Here is a 22,539-nt window from a genome sequence, read left to right on the forward strand (position 1 = left end):
ACGAACTTAAATATTTTCCTATCAAAACTATGTACAAGTAAAAAAGTAAACAGAGTGTTTAGAATTCCTTTGTTGTTGCTCTAATTAACTTCTAATTAAACCGGTTGGTGAGCAAATTTAGGCACTGATTATTGAAAAATTCAAATTGGACAGCAACCTTGATGAAACAACAAAAGATCTCGTATCAAACCATAACATAAGATTTACATTTTATATTCAACTATAGTTTAAGCAAGAAAAAAATGTTTCATAAAGGAACGGTTTAACACTCTATTTTCATTTGAAAAGCAGCGCTTCTCACAGTTTCCCCGGCCTATTCATAAATTCCCTAATTTGTTTACGTTCTTTCCATGCAACCAATTCCAGAGAAATAACAAAACCGGCATAGACAACTTCTTGGCACATTTCTGACTACATGTGCTGTTTACTTGGACTGTTCTTCGTGGGCATATATAATTTAAATAAATAGAACTTGGGGGCTAAAAATAAACCCAAAGGGTGATGCAAAGTGGCAGATTTCTACGCTGAGCTAATTGAGGTTCGCAGACCGAGAGTAAAGACTGTAGGCTGTTGTATTGATGGGAAGCAAACATTGAAGCGCCAGCAATGCGGCAAAACAAATTAGAAAATCATTAGCATTTTTATGAGCGCCCATCGGATTAATAGCCAATTTGAATGCTAGGCTATTTTTGTGCCCGGGCTATAAACAATGCCAAAAGCAGCCTCAGCCCGGCTCAGACAATAGTGAACGGCATTGGCCAAATACTAGACACCTCCGTCAGCTTTGTGGCAATTACACGACGTAATTACTCACAAATTTGCTAGTTGCGATACCAAAAGTATTGCTAAATATTGAACACAAAAACAAACAGAGAGATCAGTGTGTGTTTGAATGTTTGTTTGTTTGTTTTTTGTACAAATTAAAACAATAGCGGCAGCAATTGACACAAAGCGTCGCTACTTTATTTATAGAACAATTGACAGGCCACTCAAAATATTACCGATCGAGCTGATATACCCCTACATACACGTACATATGTACGTACAAGTGTGTAGCGTATGGAGAGGGGCGACCATCGTCTGTCATGGCTTTTCAATAAACACATATCTGTGTGTCTGTTGTCTTCAATATGACTCGTGATCGGTGCTGGCTATGCCTTTTGCCCACTTAAGCGCAATTACGCATGCAATTTGTTTTCATCTTTGTCATAACAAGGGAAATGGAATATAAATTGTACATGCTGGCGTATACGTAATATTTAAAATGATTTTAAATCCCCCTCCAAACATTTCCAAAGCAATACAATTTAGAAGACAGCCCTCCAACCAAGAACTGGTTTTGGATATCAATTATTATTATAAACAATTTATATCAAGCGACACACAAAACAACATAAACAAATCAAACGTATTTGCACACGAGCTCCACAAACGTTTTAATGTCAACGCTGTCGCCGTCATCGGGCAGAGGGTATTAACATCAATCGATCGTGAGTTCGTTCATTCATGCGACTGATAACATTCCGATTCCTATACGCGCAGCAAAAAAAAAACAATAACATTAGCATTAACAATACTCGTACTCGTACTCGTTCAGGTGAAGGCTGTGTCGTCAAACGATCCAACGAAACGGCCATATTGGGAGTTTTGTGTGGCGCTAAGGTGAGGCATGAAGTTGGCTGCTTTATTGCCGCAGAGCAGGTCACGATATTGGGAGGTACTATCAGCAAATACTCGTAATTGTGAATAGCCTTAAGCTCATGGGTAGGTACGAATAAATGAATAAACTTCACAACGGGCTAGGCTTCTGGGAAATAACAATAATTCTATGCGGATTGGCGTGAAATTAATTACAGAGTGTACAAAATATTCTTGCTTAAACATTCAGTAGAACTAATCGGTAAATAGTTGTGTGGAAAGCATTTAAATTTGAATACAATACGAACAATTTTGTTATGAGATGTTCAATTACTTCTAAATATTTAAAAACTAATTAAAATTATCAAAAAATGAACGAGGAGTTGACTTCGTGGCTTATTTTGGAACTTTTGTAATAAACAATTCATTATGCAAAAAGCAAATTAAAACCATTTATGTTATTTGTAAACCAGTGAGTTCATTTGAAGTAAACTTTGAATGTTTAGCTATTCTCTAAAAATCCAACAAAAATCAATTATTTTGTTAAATAAATCAACAGATTTGTTAACAAAATAATAGAGAAATATAAGTATGTTTGCATAACAGCCATTATCTTTCGTCCAATAATTGAAGATGTATATTATTATACGAATGGAATAGTTTTATTAAGAAGTTAACTATGAGAACAGCAAACAAATACCTGTCACAGAGTGATTCAAATATAAATCAAATATAATTAGAAATAGAAATAATAGAAAATGCTAACCCAAAAATGTAGCTAGATTGAATAACGTGGTTTGGCTCTATGATATGGATCTTGTATAAACGCTGCAATTATTTCTGCAACAAATAAATATAAGTATTTTAAAAAACCACCTTATAGTTATTTAAGAATTTATTGAAACTATTGAAGTATTATTCCAATATGAAAGCTTTGCTTTCAAACTTCAAAAAAATAAGAAAAACCATCTACCATAGGCCTGCTTTAAAATTCAAAACAATTTGTTGTATCAGGTTTTTCAAAACTATCCAAAAATGTATATAGTATGTGATGATGATGATGAACCTGCAGAAGTTGGCAGATTTTTTCTTCTGGTAGCAATTGAGACTCCTTTATAAATTTTAAGTATTGAGTAACAGACTTAAAAAAGCTATTGAATTAATATTTGAAATTATCAATGAATATATTTTTTGTACAAATGAATAAATAAATTAATTAATATTTAATATTATCGATCAATATATTTTTTGTACAACATTTTAGCCGATTGGTATTTAAAAATGTTTGTAATTATTCGATGAATATATTTTTTGTACAAATAAATAAATAAATTAATTAATTATGTGAAATTATCGATGAATATATTTTTTGTACAAATGAATAAATAAATTAATTAATATTTAATATTATCGATCAATATATTTTTTGTGCAAATAAAAAAATTAATTAATATGTGAAATTATCGATGAATATATTTTTGTGCAAATAAATAAATAAATTAATTAATATTTGAAATTATCGATGAATATATTTTTTGTACAACATTTTAGCCGCTTGTTATTTAAAAATGACAATTACTCAGAGCTTTCACTTGATGTGATCTGATTTAGAAGCCACTGCCTAAAGTATAAATAATTAAATAAGACTAAGCTCTTAGTTAAAGCTGTAAGTTCAATTTAAGTTGTTGTAAATAACAGTATAATTAAAGTTTTACAATTATATAAAATAAAAACTGCCCATCACTGCCTTTATTTAATACAAACTTTAAAGTTCTTTGGAAACGATTGTGTAGAATAATTAGATGTAGAGAGGCTAAATGACTATGCAGCGTCTTCAGCAATTGGAAGAAGAGCCCACTAACTATATTAAGAACTGATCAAAATATTGATATTTCGCAGAACCTCTCATAATACGTTTACTCTCTACTGACTGTGGGTAGTCGACGTGGTAGTCTACGACTTTAGTTATTTATAAACAAATTGAAATGATGCTGAATCACACACACACATGAGCTAGCAAGCCTCTCATGGATCCAGATAGTCACTTGATGTCAATCGCATGTTGAAGCATTTGAAATGTGGAGCTTCGCTTAATTGGTCTTCTGAGGATAGCAAACATCGAGCGGTACTTTGTCTCTCCATCAAGTATTACGTACGTATTACGAGTTTATGGCAGAAGTGTGTATTTATGTATGTGCTGGCTAATCAGAACTGACAGTGACTAAATGCCACGAGCATGTAAAACTGAAAACTATCTGTCGACAGGTTGTGGGTAAGCGGAATGACGGCATGCTGGAAATGCTGCTCATTCGAATCATTTAAACATAATTAAGCGGCTAGTCGGCCTGCTGGCCATCTCCCGCCCCGATGCTGACTCTGCCCAAGATCGATTCGAGTCGAACGCACAAATTGAGACATCAATTGAAAGTTTTATCTTAACCATATATGTGTGTGTGCGTCTTCTATATACGAGCATATGTATATAGAGAATGTTATAATTATAGGTTTCAATAATTGTCAGCGCTTTAATGAACGCCAAGTGCTGCTGCTTCCTCAACACACAACGCAGCACAAACCAATCGGATATATATACTAGTATGTGCGCCATATAGCGGCACATACCGGATTTTTTCGTCATTTATTTTTCGTTTTTATACCCTGTACCCGTAGGGTAAAAAGGGTATATTAGGTTTGTGCAAAGTATGTAACATACAGAAGGAAGCATCTCCGACCCCATAAAGTATATATATTCTTGATCAGCATGACGAGAGAAATCGATCTAGACATGTCCGTCCGTCTGTCCGTCCGTCTGGATGAACGCAAGGATCTCAGAAACTATAAAAGCTAGAATAACCAAAGTTGGCATCCAAATTCTCCTAGGTCCGAGTAAGGACGAGTTTATGTTTTTTTTTTTAATTTTCCCCCCCTTCCCCCGCTACAGAATTTCGTCAATAGCGTCCACATTTCAAATGCTTCCTAAACCAAACTTTGCACACATAATTAATATATAATTGTCTACTGTTGTATAAAATTTTATTCAATTCGGTCAATTCTAAGAAAAGTTATTAGCAAAACAAATTCTCGCCAGTACAACCCCCCCAAACTGCGGCAACAAGTTCGCTCTTCTTCTTCCTCTTTTTGCTGCTGCTATGGGCGCATATAACTCAGTGACGGAAGTTTACCTGGGTACAGGGTATTACACTGTCGGGCTTGCTCGACTGTAGCGTTCTCTCTTGTTTGTTTACAATATATCAAACGAGCGTGCAATTATTTAACGTATTTCAATTTTTTCGACTTTTCGCTTTTCATAAACAATCAATAAAAAATAAATAAAAATAAAAACTCAAGTTGAAAGTCTAGCGCATAAATTGTGCAGCTTATTGGCCACGTTCCAGATCTGAGGACGTTGCCTGACCGCTCGATCGCTTGATCTGCTGATCCGCTGATCGGCTGATCGGCTGATCGTGTAACCTGTAAATTGTGCTGTCCCGGCAATGACCTTCACTCGAACTAATTACAAAACAAATTGCACGAGATTTATGTTAAATTATCTTTGCTGCCAATGCCGCACATTTTGTAAAATCGTCTCGTAATCCAGAGACTGCCAAAAACGTAAAACTGTACATATAGTATAGCACATACTTGTACTTGTACAAGTATATAGTACGAGTATCGCACACTTTATCGGAGGTAGCTTAGTTTAGTTTACAAATGTTCATTAGTCCCGGCGACACGTTCGCTTGATCGATCGATTGCCGTGCTGGCAAAGGCAATTGATCGCCTGATAACGCAAAAAAGACATTCAATTTGGTCGACTTTTTGTTGTCGCCGAGTGCGGTGGCTCGCCCGATAATTAAGTCCGGACCTGTGCATTTAGTGGCAGGCATTAACTGTGCTCACAGCCCAAGTGCTCTCTATCTCTATCTAGCATGGCCCGGGCCGACGCATTTTGGCCCGAACTGGCAGCCAATTCGCATGGAGTGCACGTTCGATCAATTAAAACCTTCGCGCAGCGGGACATTTAACAACGATATGGAATTAAATGAACGCAAGTGAATGAAAATGCGGGCTCCAGGTTCTTGGCAGTCGCCGATGAGTTCGCGCAGCACGCAACTACCAACAAGGTTAGGTCAGTTATGAACTTGGGCTGTGCATGTGTCAAGTAATTACACTGGCTGAGTGAGATTAAGTGGAAAGCTGTAATAGCACAAATGAATAGAGGAAAGCAAGTGGCAGCAATTGAACGAAAGAACTAAAAATAGATGGACAGAGCAACCACTAAAATATTTAGTAAACAAAAGGTGTAGAATTGTTAACGCATTCGACACACAGTGCTCAAATCAATTAGCGTTTCTACATCAAATAGAGCTGCAAAGCCAGTCATGCACTTCCGATTGTGTTGGCTGCGACAAAGTGACAGATTTGAGCAATAAACTGGGAGGGTTCGATCAAAAATTACATAAGCTGCTTTAGAAACTGTAAACTTTAAAGGAATAAAGAAATAATATAGTTATGTAGAAACAAGCACATCCTCATGACATTATTTCCCAGACAAATAAAGCTATTAACAACTATAATTTCTTCAACTATTTTATATTAATTAACAAAATATGATGGACTCAATATATTTAAACCTCGCACAGAACAACATGACTCAAATACCTGTAATAGAAATATCGGAGCCGAATAGTTTCGTATCTATAAGACTCTTCTACATTTATATTTTAAAACTAATTCAGAATTTGAATGATATTCGAAATGTTTAAGAATTGGAATTAGTAAAAAGTTAAGTATAAGTTACTTTTAGCTCAGCTACAAGCAATCCACTATAAAAGGGATTATTTATTAACTTACATGTGTAATTTGACTAATGAATGAATAATAATTAATAATAGATGCATGAAAATCGAAGGAACTGTAAAATTAATAATACACTTCCCATTGTTTTAAGTATTATTTGAATGAGTGAGACAAAGAATTATTAAGTAAAATTTCAAAATTTACAAAACTTCTTTTGAAGGCAGCGAAAAATATGTTTAAATTGAAAAAAATAATTATCCATTTAATAAGAATTTCTAACAAAAGGGTTTGATTATTTTAAATGCAGCTAACATAAAATGTAATTTCAACAAATAAAAATAAGAAATAAATAAATAAAAATAAAATGTAATTTCAGCAATATCTTAAATTTAAATTATATTTTTTTTTAATTTGCTGAGCTTCAAGCAGGTCTATTATTATCTATTAATATTAACTTGTATGTTTGCCCAGAAATTGTGAGGGCATTATATAACTCATGAAGAACTATCGCATTAAGCCTCTGAGAATGCAATTAAGTCGAACTCAAACGAAATATTGTCTCTAATTTCAAAATATTTAACATTTTAACATTATAAATTAAGAGCTGAGGGACTCTTTTGGGGAAATAATACTGAGATACTTAGCTATATTTATAAATTCTAAATAAAGTCTCACATCAAATATCTCTAAAAAAAAATTAATCTATTAAAACCTTCCCAAACCCAACAGCAGACAAACTAAAACTAATAAAAAACTTCTCAAAAAAGAAAACAATATTTACAACAATATACAATGTAAATATATGTATGCAAATATAATGTAAATAGCATGTAAATAGCACATTAACAATTTACATTAAAAATAGGTATAATCGCTTAAAATGTTCAATTATAATTTAAATACCCCCACAAAACTCTATATAGCTTAAGTCCTTAGCCAGGCTATAAACTCAATGATCGTTTATAGTTTTAACTCTTAGCTAGTTCCATAAAAAATAAAGAAAATAAATTTAAAAATTTTGATCACAAAGAAGACAAGCCTACAGTAGCCTAGCAAGCAAGCCTTAAGATATAACAAACGTTTTCCATCTCCATTTTGTTAACCGTTTTCTCAGGTAAGTTTGCTATTTTGAAAATAAGGCGATATAAGAAGATATCTGCAAACTGAGGAATGCATTTTCCAACAAAAAGACGATTAATGCCTGCAAATGGCTTCAATCAATTACGTTTGTTTGGCTTAGTTGGCACAGTTTTCTATTTTCAGCTGGTGGATCAACTTTTAGATGCCAATTGGTTTAACGATCATGCCTCGAAACTTAGTTTGGCATTTCCGTTATCAGCAATAGATTAGTCATAAAAGTATAAAAAGCAAACGCACTTGATTTTTCATGTCGCGCTATTGTGGCATTCGCTCTCACTACGAAAAAAAAAAAAAACAGTAGTGATAAAAGTAAAAAGTGAAAAAGTAGGCATTTAATGCCGTCAGTGGCGACGTTGATGATGGCGTTGGAACACACAAACACACTTAACTGGATTCGATGTCTGCATTTGTGGGACCCCACAAGGCGTCTGTTGGGAGCCCGAAGCCAGTAGCCAGGCGGCTGTTCAATTCATGAGCATTCGCTGTCACATGACTGTCCAAGGAATTGCGATTGTCGCTTTTCAATCGAAGCTGCTTTTTGTTTTTGTTTATTTTTTGTTGCAGCTCTTTTCTTGCATTAATTAAAATGTTAGCCACACACACACACATACACACACAAAAACACACACTCAGCAGCCATTGGGATGCTTGGCAGCGTTCGATCAGCGGGAAAATTGCACACTTGGGAGCACGTAAAAGGAAAATTGCATTACCTTTTGCTGGATGCGCTGTGGAGATCCAATGAAGGCCTCCACTGACGACTACACTTGCTGTTATCCTCCAGCCCGAGTCGCGCTGGCAATTTGCACTTTTAATGAACGACAGACAACTATGGCAACTCAACTATGGTGCTCTTGTTTTTGCCTTGTTGCTGCTGCTGCTGCTGCCGCTGCTGCTATTTTGTCGATCTTAATTAGTTTGTTCATGCGAGGAGGCATTAAACCGTTACACGCATGCCTTGCCTGTAAAATTAATTGAGAACGTTTGCTCGACGACGATGATCGACAGCTCGCACGCGCCCGACGCTCCCCAAATGCCAACAACAACAATACGCTACGCCACGAACGATGTTGTTGACGAAAAACAAGGAATACAGGCAGAGGGTTATTTACTTGTATTTATTTGTTATTTGTTTTTTATTTCTTTGCTAAACTATTTAGCTGCGTTGTTGACTGAATGAGCGACGCTTGAGAACTGAGTTGAAAAGCCAGCAACGACCGTAGCTATCGATAGTAGTTGAGTTGCCGGCAGCGCGGCGGGCAGCGACGTCGACAGCGACTTTGTTGTTATCGAATTGCGGGCCTCCTCCCCTACACCAGCCAGCCAGCCAGCCAGCAGTCGCAGAGAGAAGTGTTTGGTGCGTTGCTGCTGCTTGCTGTTGTTGTTGCTGGTGTTGCTCTTGTTGTTGTTGTAGTCGTTTAAATTAAAGCTCGGAATTTGGCTGAAACCAGTTGATTGCACGCACACACACTCACACACACTCACACACACACACACATGAGTTTCTTTGTACGAGTATGTTTAAAGCAACGCCTTGCGCTGCTTGTGATTCGTGCGTTTAGCAGCGATCGTTTAAATTAAATAATAGTAACAAACAAACACACACACACACACTCACTCACACACACACACTCACTTGTTCACACGCCATGCAACAAACTGCAATAAAAATATGTGAAGTGATCTAATTGTTGGGTTACATGCTAAAATGAAAAGCGTTCACCCAGCGGCGACAGCGACAGCAACAACAACAACAACAATAGTAATAATAACAACAACTGCAACTTTATTAAACACTTCCAGGCATAAACAACAAACGGCAGCCAGCGTTAAAAAGCAGGAAAAAAAAACTATGCTATATAAATCGACACACGCATCGACAATTTTTTGTATGCTGGCGCTGGGGTTTCTCAGATCTCCTACAATGCACCCAGACATGCATATTTATGAGCTGTCCGCAGCCTGTAAGACAGAGCCTGGCATAAGACAGAGTGTTTATTTGACATTTCAGGCCAAAGACATGAGCAAATACTTGTATTTTAAAGGCAACATCTTAATTACAGTAATTAAGATGCAAGAAATGTTTGCGCAAAGGCCTAGCTAGGCCTGATATGTATTTGCTCGGATAAACATGATTTACTTAGTTGTGTTTGAAAAAAGAGAAAACAGAAAGTTAGAAAATAAATAGTGAGTGCCCAAGATTAGATATCCACACCTATACAGATATAGAACTTACGATTTACAGGCATAATTATTCAGTATTACTTTGTTTGACTAAATTGTTAAAAAGAAAAGTCTCCCCAATGCAGTTGGCTTAGTGATGATTGCAAGGAATGTCGCGGCGACTCAATATTGTAATTCAAGACTCTTACTAATTAAGCAACTAATAATTTTAATAAGAAATTAGAAATTAGAATATCTACAACAATCATTAAATCTGTAAAAAGGCATTTTTATGGATTTAGTTTACGAACCAAATACTAAATTAAAATTATAATGAATTATAATTAATTAATGTGTATTATTATAAAAGACGAAACAAAAAAAATCAAAATAAAATGAAAAAAATGATAACCGTTCATATATATAGTACAAGTAGTATAACTTTTTAACCGATGTTCGATTTTCGAACATGAACATGTGCTATTAATTTGAAATTCCATTTAAATTCTTAGCGATTTTTCATGGCATGGACTGTTGTCCGTGCTGATAGAGCTCTTGATATGATGAGTTGAGGGCACTAGAATAATCACAATATTCGATTAGTCGATGATATGCAAATTCAAGTCATTTCCAGCTTCAACGGTTTCTTTGCAGAATACAATATGAAGATAAATTTAATCTTAACTAAATTATGACGACTTGGTTTTACAAAAGTGGTGTTTTTTTCTATTTTATTTAAAATGCAAAACAGTGACTAGAGGATGTCTGTAGTATTGGTGTAGTTCCGTAGTATCTGTTGTTCTGTAGTATCTTATTATATAAGACTCTGTATTCCTTGTGCAGAAATTTAGATAGATAGGGTATTCATTTGTTAAGCCTTCAAAAGGGTGGCTTGTTTAAAGGCTATTAGAATATAGTATAAGCTTTGAGCAGATACTGCAGCAGATGAACGTCGGCTTAGTTCGTTAAACTTTGAACGATTTAAGGTCATTTGTAATGATAAATGGTATCACTTAAATTGTATGCCTTTAATTGTGTAGCTCTTGTAATTATTATTACCTGAATAAGCTTAACCTATGTATCTGGGCAGTGCTGCGATGCTTCTTCTTGCATCTATGGCGACTCAGACATAGACGCTGTTGAACACACAATATTTAGGTGTGGAAAATTGAGAAAAAAATGTTGTTATCTTGCTAGAAAATAAAGAGTATAGGGTTACGATTTCCTTATATGTCGGCACGATCATAAGACGAAATATATTGAAATGAGAGGTGTTGGACGGCCTGGAGGGGGGCGGTAAGCACTAAGGACTCTACTTCTTTAATGAATCTACTTTGTGAAATGTAATTCCATTTCAGTAATTTCTCAAATCAGATTTTGTCGCAAAAGCCAATTTCGCAAATTCTTCAGACAATGGTTAAATAATGCATCAGAACGACCTCAGTACCTACCTCAGTACCCTAACGAATTAAATCGATAAAAAAAAGAAAAGTGAAATGTGTTTGCCAATTGAATAAAAAACAAATTACGCGGATGATGTGCCTTTTGTTATATCCAGTCGGTTTCCATCCCATTCTCTTCTCTTAAACAGGGACTCTTTTGCTTAAATTCGATTTCTCCTTCTTAGGCTTTTCTATATATTTTTATAGATTTTCCTCTTCAATGGTTGTTGACATAAATAAATAAATAAAATAAAATAAAAAATAAAAATAAATCGTTTTAGAATACCTAAGTACTCCTCTCTATAAACGCATATATTTCTGATTTCATTTCGCTGAGAAGCACATGGCGTATACGTAATATTGATGATCATTGCATTGCGTATACGCAGCGTTGACAATTTCATTTCAGTAAACATTAATTGCAGTTAATTTTAGAAAATTCGTAATTGCTTTTTATGATTCGTAAATACTTCTCTGTTTCATTTTTTAAGCAAATATTACGTATACACAGTGTTGACAATTTATGATATTTTTAGAACAAAGCATTACAAATTGGTGCCAGACCTTGTCCGTAACTAAATAACTAACCGCATTGATTGTCCTAATTTGTATGTGTATGGAGCTAACCAGCCCATAAATCACATCACTTGCCACTTTATGGCTGCAGCTCATGCAAATTTCGTCACAGCCAATTGTTGACATACAATTTTTATACAATAATTACAAAAGCTTGTTTTTTGCGCTGCCCCAAAAGCATTTAGGAAAAGTGATTTATGTATTATAAACAATATTACGGCATGTAAACAAAGCAGCAAAAACGGCATTCGGCAACAGGCAGGAGATAAAGTAAAAACGAACACAAATACAACATTTAATAGGTAAGTACCTACGACTAAACATAAAGTAGCCCTGAAGTTCTAGTATTGGAAATATTAGACAAGCAACTAGGCTTTATTTTGTTTTGAAGAACTAGTTACTAATCTGTTGTAATAAAATGCACTCAAAACTCTCTTTTTTTATGTGGAGATGTAGTTAAATTTTGAGTAAGAAACTATACTCTGTTTATTAATTAGTCAGCAGATTACAAAATGAATGTATATTGAAGTTTTTGTTTGTGAACTAAGCCTTATATTAAGGCCCTTAAGATCATTTTTAAATAAAGTTGGAATTCATCTGTCTATTTCAAATCAGCAAAAGAGTATAAAGAAATTTGGCCTGGTTCATTGCACGGGCGTAGCTAGCCCTCTAGTAGGGCGGGACTCAGCCTAAACTATTCTTTAGAGAAACAGGCCTACCCAAGGACTTCATAGCCACAACGAGTATGTAAATGTTTTGCAGAGGAACTTTTATATATAAATTCAATTTATGTTCAATAAACCAGTAAAAGTTAATCTGACAACACGAAGGTCTACTTTATTCAAATCAAGGGAAGTGAATGATGGTTGAAAAATGCGATCAATTGCCAACAAATTAGTCAAAAGTGTTGAAAGATAAGAATATGAACCATTTGATCGGGTGGAACGAGTTCCTGATGAATTCTATTTCCTCGAATCGTAAAAACAAATCAACTATGTCTTTACTTTTGACTTATCCGAAAGACTTTTTTCGGTTCAGCTTGAACTTTTTAACTCCTTTAAATACCTAATAATGATTTCGAGGTTTTTAAAGGCTGTATGCTCTATCCCTGTGGCGATTTCCCATCATAAGGAACTCCTAATAATCATTTCGAGGTTTTTAAAGGCTGTATGCTCTATCCTTGTGGCGATTTCCCATCACAAAGAACTCACTATGGATTAATTTTCTAGGCAGCAGTACTTGCTGTTCGATCTTCGTTTCCACTAGTTCTTTGCTAGTTCACAGAACTGCAGGGTAATGTGCATTATCAGCATACACACACACATCCACATTAACACACACATCCACACACAAATACACAATCAATAGCATTCGAGCATGTTGAATCGTTGCGCGTAGGACGTGATTCGAACAAATATCAAAATATTATTAAATTATTTGCATGCACAGAAAATAAAAAAAAGGAATAAGAAGTGGAAAAATAAGCGATCAGCAGCTATACGAACAACAACAATTTGGAATTGAGGCAAATGGAAATGCAGCCACGCTGAATTGGAAATGGAAATGCATCGAAAAATGCACGCAAATTTATTTTACGCGCAACCACTTGACGCCTCGCTGGATGCTTTGATTGGGGGCATACACATCTATATGCATATGTATATATATATAGGTTTGGGGCTGGGTCGGTCTATCTATCAGTTAGTCAGTCGCTTAGCTTAGATAGCCACCGAGCGCTGTCTGTCCGTCGCTCTCTCTGTGTGTTTATATTGGCGGCATTGATAAGACCTGGCGCATATGTAAGTGAGTGTGTAATTATATTTTATTTAATTGACGCAATCAAAAGGTTATTTGGGCGGTAACTGCGACAGTGCCAACAACGGCGGCGACGATGACGCCGACAGCACCCGCTTTTGGCTTTCCAGCGTTACACTTGAGGTGGGCCCAAAGGCAATGGAAAAGTTGGCAAGGCTGCGTAACTTGAATTTGTTGTTGACTTAACGAGCAGATAGCGGAAATGCATGCTAATCGTTCAGATAAAAGTCGTTTCCATTCATTATGCATGCGATTGCAAAAGAATTGCAGTTAGTTTATACTTATATTCTTTGACTTGTTACGCAGCAGGTGGTTAAGCGATAGTATTACGAAATGGGACAACTTTATTATACAAAATGTGGAGACCAGATCGGCGGGAGCAGATGGAATGAAGAGTTTAGGGGAAATACTACTTATATATGTAGGTGCAGTTAGTTCCACAAGCTGTCCATTGAGCTCATCTAATAAGATTATGACGAGCAAGCAACCCTCCTAATGTTCAGTTTTTTATTTGAATTTTTATGTGTGATTATCTTTTGTATCTTTTAGCAATTATATATTTATTGAACTTTCCATTTTTTACAAATCGATGAGTAAAGTAACTTCCTTTACTTCCAACTTATCAACAGCCTGAAAATTCTTAAAGATTTTTATTTTTTATAATAATTAATAATTACAATATCGATGTCCTACACTAGGCAGTGGAAGGTTACTGTCAAGATATGGAATCTGGATCGTAATCGTGCGGAATTTTGTAAATCTAAACAATAACAATCATATGTTTGGACGCTACAACAGACTTAATTACATCACATAAAGACCCATAAATTATGATGAACTCATTAACAAAATATATATAACAATACTTATCAATACCCCTCACTACTACTTATCTTTTATAGCCATAATTAGTTTATTCATAGCAGCAAACTGCATTTATTTCTAATATTTCATGTTATTATACAAATTTTATAAATTATAGTTTTTAATTGTAATTAATTACATTTATTTCTCTCTCCATTAGCAGAAATTGGCTGTCCACCTGTTGCGGCTGCCTGCATTAGAATATTAAAAAGCTTTTGCTTGACAACAAAAACCGCAATGCTAAAAAGCTTGTCACATTCAAAAGCTTTTTCAGCAAAAGCTAAAATTCTAGCGGCGTGTTATTTGCCATAACTATCGATATTTTTTTGTTATCGTTGCACTTTTAAAAAACCCCATTTATCACAAAATGCGTGCCAGTTAATTAAACAGAAAGGAGCTGGAAACTTTTCAAACTTCACAAAAATTTAATCAATTTTAAATCAATCTGATTTAATACACGTACATACACATATGTATACATATTACATTTATTGTCGCTTCATCATCAAGTTCAATGCTAGAGAGCATGGAAATTTCCGATTGTCATTCGTTTCATTGAGAAACATAAATAACAAACAATATTAATTCTTCCACAATAACAACAGCTGTTTCAATGCTCTACTCTGTCCCAGACAATAGTGAGTATTACGTGCACGTAACGTAAGCAGCATTTGTGTTGATGTGCCCTCTTTAACTCGTCTCTCCCCAATGCCAATTTCTCTTTAACTGATGCTCGCCGCATTCCACAGAGTTGACATTTTGTTTAGTGCGCGACCCCCACTCTCTTAATTGACAACAACTGCTTCGTTGTCTCTCTCTCACTCTCTCCCCTCTCTCTCACTGTCTCTGCCTGTTAATGGCATTGAGTGGCCAAAAGTTGTGGCGAACTGGCCAGCCGAGTGGCGTGTTTGCCGATAAAGAACATGTTGAAAAGCGAGGTGCAAGTTGTAAACAAGCAATCGAAGCCGCAGCGAAGCAGCAGCAACAAAAACAACAACAATATCAGCTGCCGCCTTTATAGCGTCTCTGCGACTATGTGTTTGTGTGTGTGTGTTAAAAAATGTGCCTTTTGGCATAAATTTGATATGCGGCTTACACAACTCGAGTATTTTAGAGTGCTGGCGAAATGAATTTGATTATTATTATTTGATTATTTATCAGCGAATAATAAGCAGCCATAATTAAAATTCGCCGAAAGGGACAGCACTGAAAATTAAATTAGTTTATAGACTAATGATATATCTGGACAACCATGCTTAGCTCTAATTTCCATTAGTTTTACAAATCAGAAATATACGAATAATTAACAGCGACGATTAAAACTGAAAAATGTATTGGTTTTTATGCAAATTCCTTATGTGGAATATATTCGCAGACAGCTCGAAGTTGGAGACAGAAACTGAAGCACAGGCTGAACTCAAATAGTCGTATAAGCTGCTCGACTCTGAAACAACTTCTAGGGAGAATTAGTCGCCTTAGGGAAAGCTGTGGGGGAATATTTTTGTGGACCAGGAGCTATGAAATCCTTTAGAGCGTCCATCAACTCCTTGGCAGGGAGATGTTAGATTGGCTAGGAATAGAACACTGTCAATTGCAATATCGGAAAGAAAGGAAGGCAGACCTTCTATACCTTTGTCCAGCACTTTTAACCTATAAAAAGTGAAATACATCCATGCGTACCTGCCCCGCTGAAAGAGGCAGCGAAATGATCCTCTAAAGCGTTGCTGGCGTTCCCAAAACATAGCAAGATTCTAGCAGAACATCGATAACGCAGCTCTCCTAGTATATCATATGAGCTAAGTCTTAGCTCATTCACAATATCAGCCAATTTCAAATACCATTCCTCCTAAGAATCTAAAACTGCAAATATGCGTAAAAACACTATCCCGTAAGATACACGATTCTAGTGCCGTCCTTTTCGTTTCATTAATATATTTTTTTAATAAACCATCTGACAATGCATTTTCTTTTCTTCATTTTACTTTCAAAATGTTGATAAATTATTGAATATTAGTTGCATATTTTGAAGTATTTATATTGCATTTTAGAGTATTAATAAGACGATTTTACATAACTTTCCTATTTATTTGCATTGCTACTGCGAAAACAGGAATTGGTTAAGCTAAGAACCTGTGTACAACGATTTTAGATTGTCATTAACATCGTTGTTTTAAAATACAAAGACAACAAATAAACTAAGCTCCATATTGTTCAAAAATGTATAAGATTGGTTCAACGTTAGAATTCTTTATTGAAACTGATAAGCCCTGCTGTCTCGTCTTTCTAGGCGTTCACATTGGTTTAGTTTTATTTAAATAAAAAGAAAATAAAAAAATCAATTCTAATCGATAACAGACAGTGGATTCTAAATAATAAAGAAACTCAATAATGAATGTGGCAATCAATTCTGTATGTTTATTTAACTTATCGGATTTATTCTGGTGAAAAGCGCGAAAAAATAATAATCAGATCGGTTCAGTTAACATCGATTGATTGCAGATGTAGTTCGGTTTCAAAATAACAAATTGCACAAATTTATTTAAAATTGAAGAATTACTCTTGTTACCCGATATTAGCAGATATTAGATATGAGCAGATCCCTCTCTCTAAATAACTACTGCCGGTCCATTATCCCGTCTGTGCTTTGTTACGGCGCTGAGATGGAGGGGTTTTGGAAGAAAGATTCTAAGACGATTCTTCGGCCCAAAAGGAATTTATTTGGCGAGAATTTCTGAACGCGAGCAGAACCAACAACCGGTTGTTATGGTCACAAAAGAAAGAGAAGAAATAACAGTAGATGGCATTCCTTCTTTCTGAAATTATAGCTTCATTGCCCAACAAATGATTAGAACAGAAAACCTTATAAGGGGCTGTGCCTTCTCGTTCGCATTCCCCCCAAGGCCTTGCCCAAGACCCAATCTGGGAGCTGCCATGAGGGTAAACAATTGCACAACTATCGCATTATAAAGTAAATATGCAGTTTCAGTTACACGAGCTCCCCATTAAAGACTTGCGCAGTTGTAAAACGACGCCGATCGACAACTCATAACACTAACAACAACGAGCACAACAACAACAACAACAGTAAGAAGCGCTGCAGTTAAAAAATGGCACCTAAATACGTTTATGGCACAATTTTGTCAGCTATTTTTTGCCCCTCTTTTATTTGTTTGTTAAACTTTATGACAAAAGTCTAAAAATAAATGGCAAGCAGCAACAACAATGGCAATTACTATGCGTCGGCTTTGTGTGCGAGCCAATCTACAGTAGAGCCTCATTATAACCAATTTCTTGACTGCGAATATACATAATAAAAAAAAGCTATCTGCATAGGCAAATAATTTGCATGCAAATTTGTCAAATTTGTATGAAACCTAACAATTAATAGAAAATCTGTGGCAACAAATATATTTGTGTTTTATTTTTTAAAGCTTACTTCATAAATACGATAAATTTGTTTGCAAATTTTTTGCATGCCTGACCGTTGCTCTTCATTCGACTTAATGTTGTCGTTTCTTTCTAGAAGCGCACTGTTCTTCGTTTAGTAAAAACTTGAAAAGCAATTAAATTCGATTCATTTTGAAGTGTGAATTTGAAATGCCTACGTTTTTACATTATTTCTAAATTTTGTTGATCTCTCTCAAATCTATTCACATTCAAGTTTGATTCTCTGGAATATATGTACATAGTTTCAAAGTGGATTCTATATAGATTTCTTGTAATTGCAAGCATGAACCACTGCTATAATGTACTCATCAAAAAAAACAGAGAAGTGTTTCAATTTTAAAATAACGAAGAACATATAGTTACGTATATATTCCATTATTTGTGATTCTCGGAAACACAAAGACGAGATATCACATATAAGCACAGGAAAGAGCTACAATTACGAAGCTAAATCGATTGGCAGTTATTTATTTACATATTTAGCATATTCCTGTTTATAAGTTAATTTAGAATCGACACTCTGCTATGAACTTAACAGCTCTTCATGAAATCCATTAAGCGGGGGTACTGACAGTATTTAGCCATGTATGGCGAGGCGCTATAACTGAAGTCTTCATGATTATGCAAGTAATGCAACGGCTAAAAAAAGTTTTTGCTGGGCCTCATTGATTATTCAATGCAAGTACAAGGGCATGTTTGCGTATAGAGGGCTGGGTGTTCATACACGCAGACAAATACTTGTATATGAATATTATACGAGTAGTTGTGCAATCTTGAAGCGTAGGTGTTGGCGTCTGCTGGCTGTGATAAGCAAATGTAACTGAAACTTATCCTTAAGCCTAAGTAATTCGAATAGTACTTACATGTTGTAAACAATCTTTCAAAAATTTTCCACAATATCAACCAGAAATAGAGAATAGAGAGGCGTGCGTGTAAGTGGTTGCTGCTCTCCTGCCTTTACTCTCTTTATGCGCTCTTCTGTTTGCTGCCTGCCGGCTTTTGCTTCTTTCTCTCTCTTCTTCTGTTGCCGCCTTGGGAGAGTAGAAAGTGGTTGTTGTTTTTGTTGCTGTTGCTGCTGCGTTGGAGTCTTTTCCCACTTGTTGCTTGTTTATTATTGCTTTTTGCTTTTTCTTTTTTTTAAGTTATTGCTGCACAACAGGAAACACAAAATTAAGGCATGCAGAGCGAGGCGACGTCGTTGACGTTTCAGTTGCGTCGTTTGTTAAAGTTGTGTGTGCGTTGCTTTGAGATGCACTCCGAAAAATGTCTTACAGCTTTTACAGAATATCCTTTAAACTAATAAAAAAAACTCTAGTAAGACATAATTTTCTTAAGTCGCGGCACTGATTCAACAATTTTAGAATAATAATAACAAAATATTTTAAAAGAACACTTGATTTTTAAATAAACCTTCCCAAGGCCTATTTGCGTGCAATTGTTTTTAAAGAGCATACATATGTCGGTAATTTTTTCTCTGAGTGCAGTTTGCTGTCACTGTGGAATTTGTAGTTGTTGTTCTGTTTACTGTTTAGTTTATATTTTCTGAAATATTTTGCCAATTTCCCGTACAAAGTTCATCCAATAATGTAAAAAAAACACACACTTGTTTCTATACAGAGCGATTTTCTACATTTTTTTTCTGAGTGCAGTTTGCATGCACTTTGGAACTTGTGGGTGTTGTTCTTGTTGTTGCTGCTGCTGCACTTTTCTGTTTAATTCAAGTACACATATGTACAGAAATTGACACATTAAAATTGTATTTTATAAGACACTTTGGACTTTATTGTTGTTTTGAGCACGCACGCACGTTGGCGCTGGTCTTGTTGTTGTTGTTGGTATTGCTATCCCTGCTGCCTACAGACGCAACAAGTTGCTGAGAGCAACAAGTGTATTTGTTGTGTCGCGCTCTTTCTCTCTCTCAATTTTGCCGCTCAGCAGCAAGCAAGTTTTTTTCTTTTTGTTTTTTGTATATTGTTATCACCTGAGCGTGCGCTCTACTCCGTCGTCGAGTAGTTGGCCAGCGTGTTCTGCTCGCTGCTGTTGTCGCTGCTGGCGTCAGCGCACAGACAACGTAGCGTACCGTAGTTAACTTGAACAACAGCAGAAGCAGCAGCAGCAGAAGCAGCGGAGGCAACAACAACTACAACACATATTGTTACTAAAAATAGACGGACAGCAACAACACAAACAACAAGAACAACGACCAGCCAGCCGCTAAAGCAGAAATAACAGAAACGACATCGTCGAGCCGCCTGCCAGGCAGAAACCAAAGCGAAATGAGCGCAAAATGGAAAAATGTGTGCGAGTGTGTGGCGAACAGCACAACAAATGAATAAAACAAAAAAATAAAAAAAAACAAAAAAAAAACAGCGAAACTAAAAACTATGGCGATGGCAAGAATTGTTATTAAAAAATATTTTTAAACCAGCTGTGCTTGAAAACGTTTGCCAGCCCCTAATCTGTCGGCGTTTTTTTGCACAACTTTCGGAAATGGAAAATTCAATAGCACCAGTAAGACAATTAATAAGCTGCATTAAACGCTTCTGCAAGGCAAGCTTTTGATTTCATTTCATTAATTTCATTAATTTGTCAAGCTTAAGAACGCCACGAAAGCTAGACAAATAAAAAAATAAAAGAATATAACGCAAAAGTCACGTCAGCACGACTTTCGAACACCCTCTCTCCAAGACAGTTTTTCATTTTTAATGGAACTTTACATTATTTCAAAAATTGTTTTTCTACCAAATTTAAGTTTTTCACCGATCGCTCCTATAGGAAATAATAACTCGCTCTGATTGAGGATAAGTCTGTCACGCCTCCTTCCCCCGGGTACAGGGCATACAAGAAAACTAAGCCAAATGTCGCATAAATTAAAATGCGTCATGCCAAGCTCGCTCGCACTTTCGCGTTCTCTCTTCCCGCAGCGCTCGCGCTCGCGCTCTCTTACAAAGCATCGTTTTGACGACGTATGCTAAATGAAATCAAATTGCTCGCTATATTTTACACGCTTTTAATTAATGCACACCACACAAGCACAACAAAACAAAGCAGCAAACTAAAATGCTTTAATTTATTAACTCTATGCCATAAATTAAGGCACGTAAGGCAACAGCAACAAAAACAACAACAACAGTCATATTCAAATGTCAATCGCATGCTCTTTACATGCGCCACAGCAACAATAACAACAACAACAGCAGCATTGCATTGAGTGAGAGAGAGCGAGAGAGAGGGAGTGCAATTTGTTAAATGCATTTTTCATATACATATGAAGATTTGTGTTGTTGTTTCACGCGGGATCGTATTTTATTTGCACAATTTACCGTTGAACCCTATTCCATTTGGTTTAGTATTTATTGTAAATAGTTGCACATATGGAATACAAATTCCGACAACTTTTTTGTTGCTGCTGTTTAGAATTTAGCACGCACACACACACACACACACACATAGAAACACTCACGTAAACGCAGAGCGATTTGAGCGCTACTAGACCGTACGACCGACCAAAACCTACTGAACTGAGTGCGAACTGCGCAGCACACTCAGACTCAGTCGGCCAGAGGCGACGCAGGCAGGTAGTAGTTTAACTAGCGCCGACTGCGACGCTGCTGTCAGAGCGTTGGCGTTGTCGTTGTCGTTGGCGTTGCGTCGGAGTTGTTGGAGCCACTCGAAGGCTGCGCCGATCAGTCGCAGCAAGAGAGCCATTTCTGAAGCGGTGATAAGGGTCGTGCGAGCACGAAAGATATGGATGGATTTGAAAACCCTAATCGCGCCAAATCGTGCTTTCTTATTAATAAAAGAGATCCGCTATACACTCAACGATAAAGTTCTTACCCTAAAGCTAGACTATACTTGTAAGAACGCACTAAAATGCATTTCTGCGCACGCAAAAACGCAAAATAAAAATAAGCAGTATTATTTAGGCAGTTTGTTGCCTCAAATATTCGCATTTTGTGCTTTGAATATAGTAGCGTGTCCTAAAATAGTTTTATTGCTGTTTATAGTAAACATAATTCTTTTTATTCGTTGTTTATTGCGTATTATTGTTAAAAATTTATCAAATAAACAATTCTTCAGGGGAGGATTAGAATGCAACAAATCATCAGAGCGCAGCCATTTACAATATTAGTTCTCTATGAGAATATCAGCTTTAAAAATACGATAATGGTTTCAAATATTTTAAAAGAATTTAATTCATTTATAAATACAAACATGTTTGGTAGTTTTATATAACTATACAATTATGTGATTCGTTTAAATTTGCTGTGTATTTTTCAATCGATCAGGAAAAGGACAAAGGTTAAACTTATACTCGTACGCAAGTAGCCCCAGAATTCCTCTAATATATGTATATACATACATATATACATATATATACATACCTGCTTTAATTGCATAAAGTTGGCTAAACATTTATTTCAATCCGTAGTTTTATTATAAACAATTCTTTATAAATGATTTTCTGAGTGCCAGAAAAGAGACACCAATAATTTTGCAAAAACTAGACATTGGCATTTGGAAGCAGTTGCTAAGGAATTTGAAAAATTATTGAAAATTTATAAATTATTTTGTTTTCCTTGGATATATTGTGGAAAATCATAAATTTGTGTGTCTCAGTGTTGTCCATAATTACAAGTACATTTAAATTTCA

At 35.7% G+C, this 22,539-nt stretch overlaps 1 protein-coding gene across 1 annotated transcript in view; it reads right to left on the reverse strand.

Annotated features, from left to right (window-relative positions):
- LOC115631927 (cGMP-dependent protein kinase, isozyme 2 forms cD4/T1/T3A/T3B) overlaps positions 1 to 19,181 on the reverse strand; it is a 53,326-nt gene extending 34,145 nt beyond the window's left edge. Inside the window, exon 1 of the mRNA XM_030528778.1 lies at positions 18,749 to 19,181. The gene's annotated coding sequence lies outside the window, so the exon portion shown is untranslated. The remainder of the gene's footprint in view (positions 1 to 18,748) is intronic.
- Positions 19,182 to 22,539: the final 3,358 nt, after the last annotated feature.

The sequence above is a fragment of the Scaptodrosophila lebanonensis genome, unplaced genomic scaffold, assembly GCF_003285725.1.
Source record: "Scaptodrosophila lebanonensis strain 11010-0011.00,11010-0021.00 unplaced genomic scaffold, SlebRS2 tig00001412-arrow-pilon, whole genome shotgun sequence".
NCBI lineage: Eukaryota > Metazoa > Arthropoda > Insecta > Diptera > Drosophilidae > Scaptodrosophila > Scaptodrosophila lebanonensis.